The 14,638-nt window shown below is 44.3% G+C and overlaps 1 long non-coding RNA gene across 1 annotated transcript in view; it reads right to left on the bottom strand.

The window, feature by feature from the left end:
• Window positions 1–4,807: 4,807 nt before the first annotated feature.
• The window catches only part of LOC134555134 (uncharacterized), a 269,397-nt gene continuing 259,566 nt past the window's right edge, over window positions 4,808–14,638 (bottom strand). Inside the window, exons 6-7 of the long non-coding RNA XR_010081373.1 lie at window positions 5,157–5,319; window positions 4,808–5,050 (exon numbers count right to left, since the gene is read on the bottom strand). This is a non-coding gene — a long non-coding RNA (uncharacterized LOC134555134). The remainder of the gene's footprint in view (window positions 5,051–5,156; window positions 5,320–14,638) is intronic.

The raw sequence follows: 14,638 nt of genomic DNA, 5'->3' as shown, positions 1-14,638 counted from the left end.
GCTCCAGTACTCTTCTTCACTGGCAGCATTCTCCCATGCACAATGCTATTAAAAATAATGGTTTAGAGCATCAATAATGTATTAAAGATGGCCCCCTCAACATGGCTGTGGTGACAGCGTAATAAAATCCATCATTCTTCGAACATTTGCAGACATACTTCTTACAGTTAATGGTGTGGGACAACTCCATCATCAAGAAATGAGGGAAACAGAAGTTGAAAGCAAGGAGAAAAACAAAGAGAAAGAAAGAATAGCTTTGAACTGAGCCAGGAAAAGTGTAAAGGATTTTAAAGCGTAGGGCTGCTTAAATCTATACCCAAGCAGGGAGCAGGCACTTAACAGGAGATCCAGGTTTGTCACCACAGACACCCTAACAAGAAGTTTGGCCTCAGTCTTCATTTTAAAATCTTTTGGGTAGCTCAACAGTATCTAAGGATCTGAGTCATGGAGAGCACAGGACTTACCTGCCTAAGCTCTCCAGGTTTCACCATCTAAAAATGAACCAGTAAGACTGAGTCACATACTCTGACTTCTTAAACTGTCCATGAACAAGGACAGGAGCCTCCAGAGAGCCACCTATTTCTGAGCCCTGTGAAGGTGGAGTTACTGACGGAGTATTACACTCTCTGATACAAAGAGATTACTCAGTATCACCAGAGAATCATTAATGTGTTCTTTTATGACTAATAAACACTCATTTCCCATCTACACACACTAATTGAAAGCTTTAATTGGTGTTTCAAAGCCTACAGCTCCTTCACTTCACTTTGTGAGTGGAACTACAGCTCCACACTCAAAATGGGCATTTCCATACATCTGTTCATTAAGTAATGATTGAGCAGAGTAAACGTTTATTACCATTAAAATACACGACGCCTTTCCACTTTATCCACTGGTAATATTTAATGTCATTTTTATTAAGTCAATTGACGGCATATCGGCTTCTCTTCACCCTGCTGTCCTTAAGCTCCTCTGTACCCCAGCTTCCCCTCCCAAAGGCAGCTCTGAGGAGGAGCCTGGAACACTGCCCCTTCCAAAGGCAGCTCTTCCAGGGAACACTGTGTGTGTGTGTGTCCCCTCCTGGAGCACTGTCTGTGCCCCTCTTGGAATGCTCTGTGTCCCCTCCTGGAGCACTGTCTGTGCCCCTCTTGGAATGCTCTGTGTCCCCTCCTGGAGCACTGTCTGTGTCCCCTCCCAGAGCACTCTCTGTGTCCCCTCTTGGAATTCTCTGTGTCCCCTCCCGGAGCACTCTCTGTGTCCCCTCTTGAAACCCTCTGTGTCTGTGTGTCCCCTCCTGGAGCACTGTCTGTGTCCCCTCTTGGAATGCTCTGTGTCCTCTCCTGGAGCACTGTTTGTGCCTCCTCTTGGAATGCTCTGTGTCCCCTCCTGGAGCTCTGTCTGTGCCTCCTCTTGGAATGCTCTGTGTCCCCTCCTGGAGCACTGTCTGTGTCCCCTCCTGGAGCACTGTCTGTGTCCCCTCCTGGAGCACTGTCTGTATGTGTGTGTCCCCTCCTGGAGCACCGTCTGTGTCCCCTCCTGGAGCACTGTCTGTGCCTCCTCTTGGAATGCTCTGTGTCCCCTCCTGGAGCACTGTCTGTGCCTCCTCTTGGAATGCTCTGTGTCCCCTCCTGGAGCTCTGTCTGTGCCTCCTCTTGGAATGCTCTGTGTCCCCTCCTGGAGCACTGTCTGTCCCCTCCTGGAGCACTGTCTGTGTCCCCTCCTGGGAGCACTGTCTGTGTCCCCTCCTGGAGCACTGTCTGTGCCCCCTCCTGGAGCACTGTCTGTGTCCCCTCCTGGAGCACTGTCTGTGTCTCCTCCTGGGAGCACTGTCTGTGTCCCCTCCTGGAGCACTGTCTGTGTCCCCTCCTGGGAGCACTGTCTGTGTCCCCTCCTGGAGCACCGGCCTCATCAGCCACACCACAGAGCCAATGGACTCTCAGACATTCTGCAAGGAAGGAATTCAACTGTGGAAAGAGGCAGTGGGCATCACCCACACCAAGAGAAGGAAAAGTCGTTTTCCTCCTAACAGAGCCAGGAGTGAAACAAATCAAAGTACTAGCAGAATTCAACACCGATTCTCACAGAATCCAGCATGTCATGTAATTTCTGTTTTGATTCCTTTTCTCTTCTGATTCCAAGCTTTCCATTCAAGCAGCAATAAAGAAAACTTTAAAGATCTATTTATTTTTCACAGATAGCAAAACTTGTTCTTCATGAACTTCTATAGTCTGATAGTCACGAGGTGCCTCCAATTTTGGCATCACAAGAGCAAGGAATTCCATCTTAGAAAGCAACAGAATTCCGTCTATTTAGAAAATTCAAGTTAAGAAAACCCTACCTTTAGGTCACCTAAAGTTGCAAATTCTTTGAATTTTTTCATAAAAGGAGCTTCATGCAAATATATACTAGGTGGAGCTAGTAGCAATCAATGATGCAGCTGCATTAAGATACTCCAAAGACCTTTTTAAAATCAATAAACATGTTAATGATTCATGTCAGCATATCTGAAATGTTTTGTGTCTGGTATTGGTGGAGATTTGGCTGACACTAGATTCCTATATGTACAAGAATGGGGAAATCTCAAATATTCCTACAGTGAAAACATTAGTGGAATAAAGAACTATGGCTAAACAGTCCTTTACTGATATTAAAAGGAAACATAAGCCTGGTCCACTTATAATCCTCAGGTAACCCAGAGATTTCGCTGTTCCAAAGAGACCATCTCCTCTTTTTTTCAAGCTGTAGCAGAGCTACAAATTCCTTACACCTTGCACATGACTATTTTAATTGTTAGGGTTTCATGTCAATATTCCAAAAGCAGCAGAGACTGCATTGCCTGCATTTAGTTCTGCACCACAGTAAGGATCTGATAGCACTGTTAAGTGCTTCTCTTCAGTGACTTCACATTTACTCCAACAAATTTAACTTGGATTTCCAGGGTTGTGCTGAAGCACCAGAAATCACCTGGACAGACTCTGTGATGAGGATTAGCACTGCAGCACCTCAGAGAGCATTTCCTTTGGAAGGAGACATAGGCAAGAGAGAAATACTGTTCAGAAACATTAAAAAATAATGAGCATGGTATGAGAGTTTTCAATTTGCTATCTTCCTTGGTTTCAAAGAATGAGATATGAGATTGCTCTTTAGTTCTCCTATTTGTAAGAGCAGACCTGTGAGCTGTGTGGTCTCATCCAAGCACCTGATGTTCAGCTGGATGTGACACACAGTGATAAAAAGAGCCATAAGCTTCAAATACAGTTTGTTCTTCCTGAGAGTTTCAGCTGAAAACTCCTACAATATCAGAGATAACTGCGTGATGATGACTTGGTAGCTCAAATAAATCCTTTTTTATAGTAGAGTATCAAACAATATGTTAAAAATTCAAGGGTGCATTCAGACCCATCTTAATTTCAAGACAGATCTCACAAAATTTTGTGAGCAGAAGGGCACAGAGAAGATGTAGCTCAGCCACTTTTTCCAGACAAATACCACAATTGCCTTTTCTCCTTTTGCTGTCTGTAACAATAGGAGTTGTGCTATAAAGCAGAAAAAAAGACCCCTCTGCTTCAGGATTCTTGGAAAAGCTGAAACTGCTGAGCCAACCCAGCACAGTCCCTGAGCCCCCAGGGACACTCCCTACAGGTGTGCTCAGCAAAGCCCAGTGCACAGGCTGCTGTCACCTGCCCAAAACATGGAGCAAGGCCATATCCTCATGCTCTAAGTTCACACACCAAGTTTTAATAGATAAGCTCATAAGGAACAATAAGAAACTTGCCAAGGGTGAAATTCTGGAAGAATAGTCAATAAAATCAATAGCAAAACTAGTTTGCAAACATGACTAGCTTGAATGACTAGGGAAAAAAAAAGAAAATAATTTTAGGACCACTCATATAAAACAATTAAGTTGGGATGCAGGTGGATGACTGTTTAAAAATGTGGACATGAATTTTGGCTGTAGGTATTTTTTGTGCAAATGTCAATAAAACATGCTAGAACTTAGAGTATGCTGTGCAGCCACAAGGTCCTTTCCTTCCACTAATATCCTTACCTGATTTACTGGGATCTCCTAAAGAGCCTGAATAAATACAAACAGGTACATTTCCTGAAATAAATCTTATTGCATCTGTACTGCTGCAGCTTTGCAGAGATCAGTCACAAGTGAGCTGCCAAGCAGAAGGCTACCTGCCTGTCCAGGTTCTAACTGAATCCTTTTTCAAAATACCTCACTCTTTGAAGGGCTGCAAATTGTATTCAAATTCTCATGGGAAGAGGATTTCTTTGAAAGATTCCTGTTGTCCTGGAGAACCAGAATTAGGGAAGAACTCCTCTCTTTCCGAGGTTTTTTTTCTGGTCTCAGGATAGTATGAGATTGTGAATAATGACAGGAGGAAGTGAGAAATAAATGTGTTGTTTCAAACTTTCAAAGTCAGATTTGATTTTCATTTTCTCTATGGATTTACACAGCAATTTTCATGAGTCAAATTTCATATCACTTACTAACAGGGTCAGTATATCACGAGGTATTCCCTTGCAATATCAAGTTGCAAATTAGTCCTTCCATTACTTCCATGTTCTATTTATGACTGTGTATTCAAAGCATCTGTGGTGTCCTACATCAAAAGAAAGCCAAAATTGCATCTGACACAACGCAGCAGTTTGTGAAAGAAAGGCAGAATCTAATACCCAAGATCCCAAGGTGATGGGCGGAATCAGTGTTGTGGCTTTAATGCCTCATTTAAAAGTATTTCATCTTCTAAATTCTTCATATCTTCTTTGCAAAGAAACCAACTCAATTTACCTTCTGCTTTAAAATAATTATTTAATCACTAGTTAACAACTTACAAATGTCTACTGACTTGCTGAGAAATTTGTCATAGTCTCCATAATAATCTACTCACAATATTCTGTCTTTCCTTGAGATCCACATCTACTCCCATCTTATTGCTGCTTTCCTGGGCTGTCAATTTGTTCAGTCACACGTTCCTCCATAAAACTTTTTCCTTTTGTCCTTTTCCTGTCCAGAAATGTGCTGCAAGGAAGAAGCAGGAACCTGCAGGAAAAGCCATGCCTCTGTTAAAACAATGCAGCTTCAGACAGCTGAAGAACAAACACAATAAAATAAACAGCTGTGATATAAATTTGCTGGGAGCCCTTACATTTTCTGAGCACTGCGTGTACACAGCCATCATGAGTGAAGATTAATCCTATAATTTTGGGGATCACCTGAGCGTCCAGTCTGTTCCTGCAGTCTTTCTCTCCAGTTGACTGGAACACCACCTTGGGTGAAAACCTCTGTTTGTCTCCACAGGAAATGGAAAGCTGGAGAACAGAAAAAATACCCAGTAAGGAAAAATAAGGAAATAAAATGATGATTGTGTGCACCTCATCCCAGAGTCCCCACAGGTCCTGTGCCAGGTGGGCTTCAACTCAAGTGTCCCCATCTCAAGGCAATTGTAAACACACAGAGCTTTCTGCAAGGAGAGGAACCCTGCCTGCAATTAGGGCATCGAGAAATCACCACACATCTTTCAGTGAGCAGAAAGAAAAACATCTGCAGCTCCTCACTGGCAGTGACTTTGAGATTGGCCTGGCCTGATCCTACACCCTTGGAGAGGAGCTGCAGCAGCTCAGCACTGTCTGCTAGCATTGCCTTCTACATTTTCAGCAGGTGGAATTCTAAGTGAACACTGAGAGGAGAGGGAGAAAATCTTCAAGATTTTTAGAAGCTTGGGAAGCTCCAAGAATCTGGAAAATTTTGAGAGGAATAAAAACTTGTCCTTCAGTTCTATTGTTATGAAATCTAATGGGAAAACACAGTAAAAGTACCTGGTGATAAGAAAAATGTTGGTTCAGTTCTGCAAGATGCACAGAACTCATCCCATCCTACCTCAGGCAAAGGAATTTCAAGGAGAAGGTAATGGGAATGATTCCCAGCTCATCACAGTGTGACCACGCTTAAGGATCCTGTTTGTTTCAGGAATGTTATGGTCTTAGGATGCTGTAATTCCTGTAAAACTGTAGCTCTTTCTCCACATTTGCTGCCAGCCTGAATGCCTCCCCAGTCCCTGGTTTGTTAGGTCAATTCTGTTAATGCAGGCCTCTCATTTCCAAGGCCAATGCTATATCTGGGGATATTAAATATGCCAATCACACAGAAAAACTGCCTGGAAAATGTCAGTGAGTTTGAAATGGGATTCCTTCTCTTTGCTTGAATAGCATTCTCTGATCAACCTTTTCCACAACACACAGAGCTGTGCATCATCACAATAATTATACCAGAAAAAGTGCACATGGTGAACACGGGAACACACTGGACACTCTCTGGAACAATACAGCAAGGCAGATCTTTTCCCCCACAAACACAGAAAACATTTCTGACAAAATGATATTAAAATAAAATTGTTGTGGTGTTTTCACATCAGGGGAGATTACAGTGCTGAAAGACAGCAATTGGTAGTTGGGGGAGTTCTGATGAAGGAAATCTGACATAAGATTCAAAAGCAGGATGTTTATTTGTCACAATGTTTCTTCCCAAGCAATCACAGGTTTTCAAAAAGCTGTTTCTGAAAAGCTCTGTACAGATAGCTGCTTAGCCATTAAAAACACACCCTATTCCCTATTTCCTGATGGACAGAGCTGCTCCAGCACCCCACTGGGCCCTTCCACTTGGCCTCTTTCCAAACCCACTGATTGATTTCTCTTGGTGGCAGGCACTTCTACCCCACATTCGAGTGGTTCTGGACTTTCTACTCAAAACTTCTCCTTCAATCTGAAAGAGCCAATGAACCCAAACTCATTCTGCCCTTGGTAATCTGCTGAAGGCAGCCTGCTGTGACCCACTCCTTTCCCTCTGGGCCATTTGTCTTCACTTCCTCAGGGTGAAATTAACTGATAAGCAATTTCAGAATTTGGTCACTGTGAAATCTCTCTAAGTTATCATAATGTAGGTTTAAATTCCACTTGGGTTTTCTCCTTGGCTGCCCAAACTGGCAATTTCAGACACACAAGGATCAGAGCTACCTCTGATCCACAGGGAGAAAGTCAGTGGGGGCTCTCTGTCTCCACATTTCATGATTGCTCAACTCCAATGTGAAGTTGTTTTCAGTGGGAAACAAAATTATTTACTATTTCAAAAGGCAAGAACTTGCCTGGAGAGAATTTGTAACCATTTGTCTCTTCCTCCTTCCATTTGTGTTACCATATGATCCTCACTCATCTGCCTACCTGGGCAGTCTTCCAAGTGCAGTGTGCAGAACCTCAAGCATTATAAAATCTTGAAAACTATTTCAGAATTTTGTACATTTCTAAATATTTCAATCTAAATTACATATAAGATCCATAGCAAGAGCCCTCTTTCCTCATCTGGAGCCTGCACTTGCCCAGATGAACATGTTGCAAACACTCTTTGAGGTTTGAAATGTTTGAATTTTCATCCCTTTAACATAGACGTGTACCCACCCTTATAGTTCAAAAGTATTGGCCCATATTCTCTGTTTTGCTCCTTCCCTCCAAATTCTCATTTCTCCACTACTTGCAAAGCTTCTGCGCCCTTGTAAACTGGCATTTACATTCAAGTAATAAAGGGTTGGTTCAATAAAATATTTTAGACAGCATTAGAAATTAGGCAATATTTTTTCCCTAAAAAAATCAAAAATCATCATTTCCTCAAAGTGCAATTTCACTTTTTTTTTTTAAGATTTTCTCTGCAAGAGGAGCCAAGAACTTGACTGTGCTGCTGCAGAGCCTTTTGTTATTACTTTATAACAGGTTGTTTGGATTTCCAAGCACCTTTTTAGTTTGTTAATAGCTGTTTGGGTATAGAGCTTTATTGATTTATAAAGTCACAGCCATTTTTCCTGTCTCTGATGTTTACAACAGCAAGGTGGAAAACAATGCTGGCTTTGCAAAAACAGCACAAGTTTAGAGCAGCTGAGGTAAGATATTCTCTGGGAAGGAACAAGGAAAAAGAAAGCTGTTTCAGGGAAAAAACAACTGCACAGGTTAGGGAACACATGAGGATGCTTCAGTCAATATTTATCTCAGATCAATAAAACTTGATGTTCATTTCAGCGAAATCAATATCGGCTCAATTTCAGTATTGTTGTTCCTGGCTCCATCTGCTTCTCCCTGTTTCCAAGATCTCTTCTCAGTGCTTAAGATTTCAAACTTGATCATCCAACCTGATCTTTGCATTTCCAGAATTTTCACCATGGGCTCAACAACAAAGAAAGTTATTCCCTTCACTGAGCACTGGAGATGAATAGATTTTTTTTTCCATAAACCTCAGTCTTTATCTAAGCCAGAGAAAAAGTAAGTGGGCCTGAGGAAGAGGTTGTACAGCCCAAAGTATGGGCAGGAGGATTAGCAAAGGTGTTTGCATCTTTGCCAGCATCACACAGGTGCTGAAAAAATGTGTTTTATCTGTTAAAGTTCTTCCTAATACCTGGCTTCTTGTGGGGGGACTGTCCTTATCAGATTGATTTTCTAAGCTGGCAGAGTGTTGCTCAGAGCTATCTGCACCCAGACTGAATCCTGAGGATCCTGATCTCCATCACAGCTATTAACAGTCCAGCACTGAGAATCCAAAATTCTGGCTGCTTTTTCAGGTCGTGATTTCTGCACTGCACTGCAAGGAAATTTCAGCTGAATCCTTAAAGGACTCTGCAGCAGCACAGCACTTGGGCAAGCACGTGGAGATTATTCCCTCTGCTGGAGCAGGTGCTTCCCCAGTTCTCACTAGCTGTTCAGGTGCAAGGCAGGGGTTCCTCCTCCTGCTTATGGCATTTTTGTTCTATTCACCTTGATTTTGGTTGGTGATTTCTTTTTTCTTTTTCCTGCAATGGTCTCTAAATGATCCAAAGGTATAGCTAGTGAAAGTGTACCAAGCCAAACAGAACCCTCCAAGAAGAATGTGTCTGTCCAGATCCCTTCCTGCAAGTGTTTGAGCCTCTCAGTTCAGGAAGGACATTGAGTGCTGTGTCCAGCTGTGTCCCCTCATTTAGGAAGGACATTGAGTGCTGTGTCCAGCTGTGTCCCCTCAGTTCAGGAAGGACATTGAGTGCTGTGTCCAGCTGTGTCCCCTCAGTTCAGGAAGGACATTGAGTGCTGTGTCCAGCTGTGTCCCCTCAGTTCAGGAAGGACATTGAGTGCTGTGTCCAGCTGTGTCCCCTCAGTTTAGGAAGGACATTGAGTGCTGTGTCCAGCTGTGTCCCCTCAGTTCAGGAAGGACATTGAGGGCTGTGTCCAGCTGTGTCCCCTCAGTTCAGGAAGGACGTGCAGACGCTTGAGCACATCCAGAGGGGGCAGCGAGGCTGGTGAGGGGCTTGGAACACAAACCCTGTGAGGAAGGGCTGAGGGAGCTGGGGTTGTCCAGCCTGGAGAAAAGGAGACTCAGAGGTGCCCTTATCACTCTCTGCAACTCCCTGAAAGGTGGCTGTAACCAGGTGTGGGTCAGTCTCTACTCCCAGGCAGAGACTGACAGAACAAGAGGACACAGTCTTAAGCTGCACCAGGGGATATTTAGGTTAGATATTAGAAAGAAATTCTTCACAGAAAGAGTGATTGGACACTGGAATTTTCTGCCCAGGGAGGTGGTGGAGTCACTGTTCCTGGACATGTTTAAACAAAGACTGGATGTGGCTCTCAGTGCCATGGTTTAGTTGATGAGGAGGTGTTAGGTCACAGCTTGGACTAGATAATCTTAAAGGTCTTTTCCAACCCAGTTCATTCTGTGATTCTGTGAATTTGAGCAATTACCAACGCTTGATAAACCAGTCCCTTGTTTATCCTTCCCTCCACAGCTGGACCTGGGGGTTTTGCTAACCCCTCACACCAGAAAGCTCATTTCATCCTTTAACCTTCATCTCTTCTTTTCCTTTGCACAAAATTGCAGGAAACTATTTTCAGGTTTGCTAAACCCAAGGATGTTTTGGCTGCCAAGCTGCGTCAAGAGGAAAGAAAGAAAGTGCTTTCATTTGGTCTTATCACAGAACTGATAATAACATCATTGTACATGCAAAGAACTCCAGGCTTGTTTATCTGCAACAACAGAGTGACACATGCAAATATATATATGAAAGGCCCAAATATCTCAAGCTCTGATAGTTCAGTCAAGAATATTATATCCCCAAAATGCAAACAGAATTATTTATTCACATCAACTGTACTAATGCCTCTTGGTAATTTTCTGTTTTCCTGTAACAAGCCTTGCCAGGTTCACTCTTTGGGTTTTGGGGAAATAATCTGAGAAGGAAAGTCTTGTTTTCTAAATAATTTTCAGCCTTGATAATGAAAAACCTCATACCATCTAGAATTATTTCCTATTTGTTGGGTTCCAAATCTTCTACACAATAAAATTTTAAATCTAGTTCAAATCCTAAAATATTTTATCATCAAATCCACTCTCAAAAGAAAAGTTAGAACTAACTTGTCTGGTATCCAAGTCATGGCCCAAAGAATGGCTCCCCATGGGGTATATCAAAAGCACACTGTCTTGTAACCAAAGGTTTGCTTTGCTTTCAAGTTCCTGATTTCACTCATATTTCCTGCCCTGCTCCCCTGCCCGCTTTTATTTCCCATTTCCATTTGGCAATACCTCCCCCTCACAGTAAGTTATGTGTGTGATCCCAACCCTAAGCTTTTAGAGCATTCTGGTAACAGATTAGAATTTAGAACTTTACCCTGTAGCAGCTCAGGTCATTGTTCACATGCCAGAATAAATAACAACCTGTTGAGAACTCAATTGCATCTGGATTTCTCATGTGGATATTTCACATCTCCATTTACATCCTCATTACCTTTTCTGTTGTGAGCCCTTGCACCAGCCATCCTGGGAACAGATTTAGATAAAATATACTCAGATAATTAGGAGATCCCTGGAGCAGTGGGGCTAACTTAAGATAATCATTACAGAAAAATACATTTGCAATTTTAAGTGGCACAGAAATAAAACTTAACCCCCAAACTTTAATCTTTTGCTGACCAATATTACCCATCCAGCCCTGCCCCAAACTCCACCACTTGTGGACACCACTAGACCCTAATGGGGGGCAATGTTCTGTGGACCCTCACACTCCCTGCCCTTCCCAGCAAGACATCCTCAGCCCCACAGCATCCTCCCTTTGGGGACACATCAGGAAAGGAGGAGGGCAGGAATGTCCCAGAACAGACAAGACCAACACTGTGAAAAGAACCCTGCCCTAGAATAGAGAACACCCTCCCTGCCCCTGCTGAAAACACACAGAGAGGAGATGACTCATTCCATCAGACTGAAGCTGCCTTGGGAGGGCCACATGAGTGGTCTGTGCCCTTAGGATTTCTGAGACACCCACAGAAGGCTGGAATTCGTGACACAGGCACCCCAGGACACCCACACTCCCTGGAATTACACCAGACTTGACCCATCATCACTCTCTTGAGGTGTGATTCATCCATGTGGGAGCACTGCTTACTCCTGCCAGGAGAGATTACAAGTTCCTGAACAACTCTGCCTGCAGCAGGAGCCCTGGTCCTCCCTGGAGCAGAGGAGGCACTGCAGCCTTCACAGAGGCTGGGGATGATGACCAGCATGCTTGGCAGTTCTCTCCCTGCAAGAGAGCCCAGCTGACGGTGATCCCAGTTAGACACAGGAGTGCACTAAATGAGAGGAGCCTCCCCCTGGGCAAAGGCAATGGCCTGGCTCCTCCAGCACCTCCAGAGAGGGACAAAACCCCTCCCCAGCCATGCTGCATAAATCACTGCCTGGCTGTGCCTGACCCTTTTTTCCTCCTCTAAAGGAAGCCAATAGGACAACCTTGGCAGTAGAGACTTGACAGAGTTAGCTCCTTGAGGTGGGCCAAATCTGGGGCTGTCCAAATGGCAGGCAGTTCATTATCCACGCACCAAGGTGATGCCAGGGCTGTAAAGCATGAAGTTCACATAGCACAGAGCTGGACTGCTTCCAGGACAATGTTTTATCTCACTTTGCTCTGGCTCCCAGTGTTATTCTTCTGCCTTTCACTCACATCCTTCCTAGTAGAACCATTTAATTGGATGATTGGCAGAGCATGGCTCCACAGGACATGATGAGAAGGCATCACCTTTGCTGCCAAAAGGATGCCCCCACCTTCCCAGTCTCTCCTGCTGCCTGCTGCTGCTGCCTTCTGTTGGCTCCAGCTCAGAGCAAAGCCCTGCCTGGATGCACTAACATGACAGAAAACAGCAGTCAGGAAAAAGAGGAATAAAAAATAAAACTAACTTTCTGGTATGTGACTGAACTGGCTCATGGCAGGGTGAAGGGGGGCCAGTGCAAAGCAGGGGACAGTAGCCAGAGGGAAAAGGGAGGTACAGGGCAGGACACAACTCCCCTCTCTCCCTGGGAATGAGCCTTCAGGTGAGCTCTGCTGCCTTGGCTGTCACCAGCCCAAACTGCCCAACAGCCGGCCCCAATTAGCAGCCTGGCTGATCACTCTGTAGTTAATAGGTCTGGCAGGGGAGAAGGCCAAGAGCAGCACTGTCCTGGCTGTCACTGGGGGAGCCAAGGCTCACAGCTCCTGCCATGCAAGCAAGCTCCTGAAAAATTCCCAGCCAGCGCTCCCCATCAATTTGCTCACAGCCCCTTCTGCACAGGAATGTGTCATTACACCCTCAGACAAGAGGGATTCGAGCCTTGGCTCAAGGTGACCTGAGAAATTTTAAGAGGTCAGAAACTGAGTTCAGCTCCTTTGGGTACTAGAGCAGCAGCTCAGTGAAAAACACCTCTTTTCTCTTCAGGGGGCTGTTGTGAACAACTCTGTGTTCATGTTTCTGCCAGTGTGGGATTGGGCTTTCTTCAGGAAACATGAATACGTATGGGACTGATCTGACACAACCCAAAATTTTTCTATAGATTTCTCATGTAATTATTTTCCTTTCCTTAACCTTCTATTCTTTTCTCCCCTGCCATGTCTGTGAATGCTTTCATTTTCCCCTCACTCAAGTAGTGATCCCTTTTACTTTTTGTGTTCTTTTTATTTCTCCCTGCTGAACATGAGGGGGTTTGTAGCTATATGCTACAACATTATTTGTTAACGACAAGCTATCCCTCACCAATTACTTGGCTGGGATTTTACTGCCTTGTCATTATTTTATCTGCAACAATCTGCTGCAGTTTTCGGCTGGGAAGAGAAGAAACAAAACTGTAGCTATGCCCTGGAATTCCAACCACAGAAATGCAGAGCTATTCCCAACCAACACACTGCCTTTTCTTCCCACAGCATTTTACCCCCAGTCACCACTCGAGGACATCACTGGGAGAGCATGAGCAGGCAGATTTCAGCCCTGGAGACTGATACACTATTTTAGGTTGCATTATTTTGAGTAACGCTTGCCAAGGGCACTGAAGAGTGTGTCAACTTAATTATGAAAGACGGGTCATTGATGTAACTGGTAACAAATAAATCAGGGAAGGGAGCATAGCACTCAGAAAAGCAGTATTTATCACTGCACAAAAACATGCCATTATTTAGCACAGTGACAACACGAATTTTGGAAGGCCACTGAGAACATCCCGTTCTGGTGTTTCTATCACTCCCTCCTGCTATTCCCCCTTCTCTCCTGGGCAAGGGTACCCAGTTTTGCACCACATAACAGCCTGAGAAGCAGCATCCATTCTGCAGAACATCTCTCGGGATGCACTGACCTGTGTGCTTATCCTCGCCACTGAAGGTTCAAACACAGGAAGAAACTTTACCACAGCAAAATTTGGGGATTATATTCCTCAAGTCCCCTCTGTTGTCCTGTGTCTTACTGTTAGGACAGCAGCCCATTTGCTCGGTGGCCTGAGGCTAAACCCACCTCCAAAGCCTACTCCAAGAAACCTTCTAATCCCTCAGCTGTATTCTCCTGTCTCTCCTTACACCCATTTCCTCCTCTAGCACCTCCATCCCACTGCAGAGGCCTTCATCAAACCCCCACTCAGAGGCTTACTGACAATAGCAATGACCTTCAACAGAAACCTCCTAGAAAGATGTTAAATATTGTGAATGTCCCTCAGTGAAAACAAAATATGAAAACAATGAAAATTCTCTGGTTTCAGCACTCTAACTGTACAGGGCAGCCAGCCTTCAGTGTGTTTCAGTGCTGAAACTGCCCCTCCCTGCTCACTGAGCTGCTGGGGGCTGCTAGCTCCATCTAGTAAAATTGTCTCAACCCCATTTCCACTGAAGTCCCCTGCCCCAAACACAGCTGAGCTGCTCCTTCAAATTCTTCCAGCAATTAGGCTGTAAACACTTCAGTCAAGGGAGGAATTCCCGTTGAATTTATACAGCCAATGGCAATTTCCATCTTCAGAAGAGGAAAACACTGGAAGTATTTGGGTGAGATACAAGTGAGCAGAAGCCAGGAGCAGTGCAGGACAATTCTAACTTGAGCACACTGCAAGAAATCCCTGCTCAGCAGGGCTGAGTTCAGTGAGGGACCCCCAGAAGGTGGCTGTGATGCTATCAAGGCATCATGAAGAGGACAAAGGGTAAAAAAGGCAAAGTTTTGTCTGCATTTCAGATAGGGTATATACCTGAAAGCTGCAGCCTGATGACATGGCACTGACTCTGTCTTCTTTTACACAGGCACCTTTTACATTTTTCAGATGAAACTGCTCCTGCTTCTGACCAGAGAGGAAAAA

Source organism: Prinia subflava, chromosome 9, assembly GCF_021018805.1.
Source record: "Prinia subflava isolate CZ2003 ecotype Zambia chromosome 9, Cam_Psub_1.2, whole genome shotgun sequence".
Lineage (NCBI taxonomy): Eukaryota > Metazoa > Chordata > Aves > Passeriformes > Cisticolidae > Prinia > Prinia subflava.
Note: the sequence above shows the minus strand (reverse complement) of the source record. Positions and strands in the feature narration are given on the sequence as shown.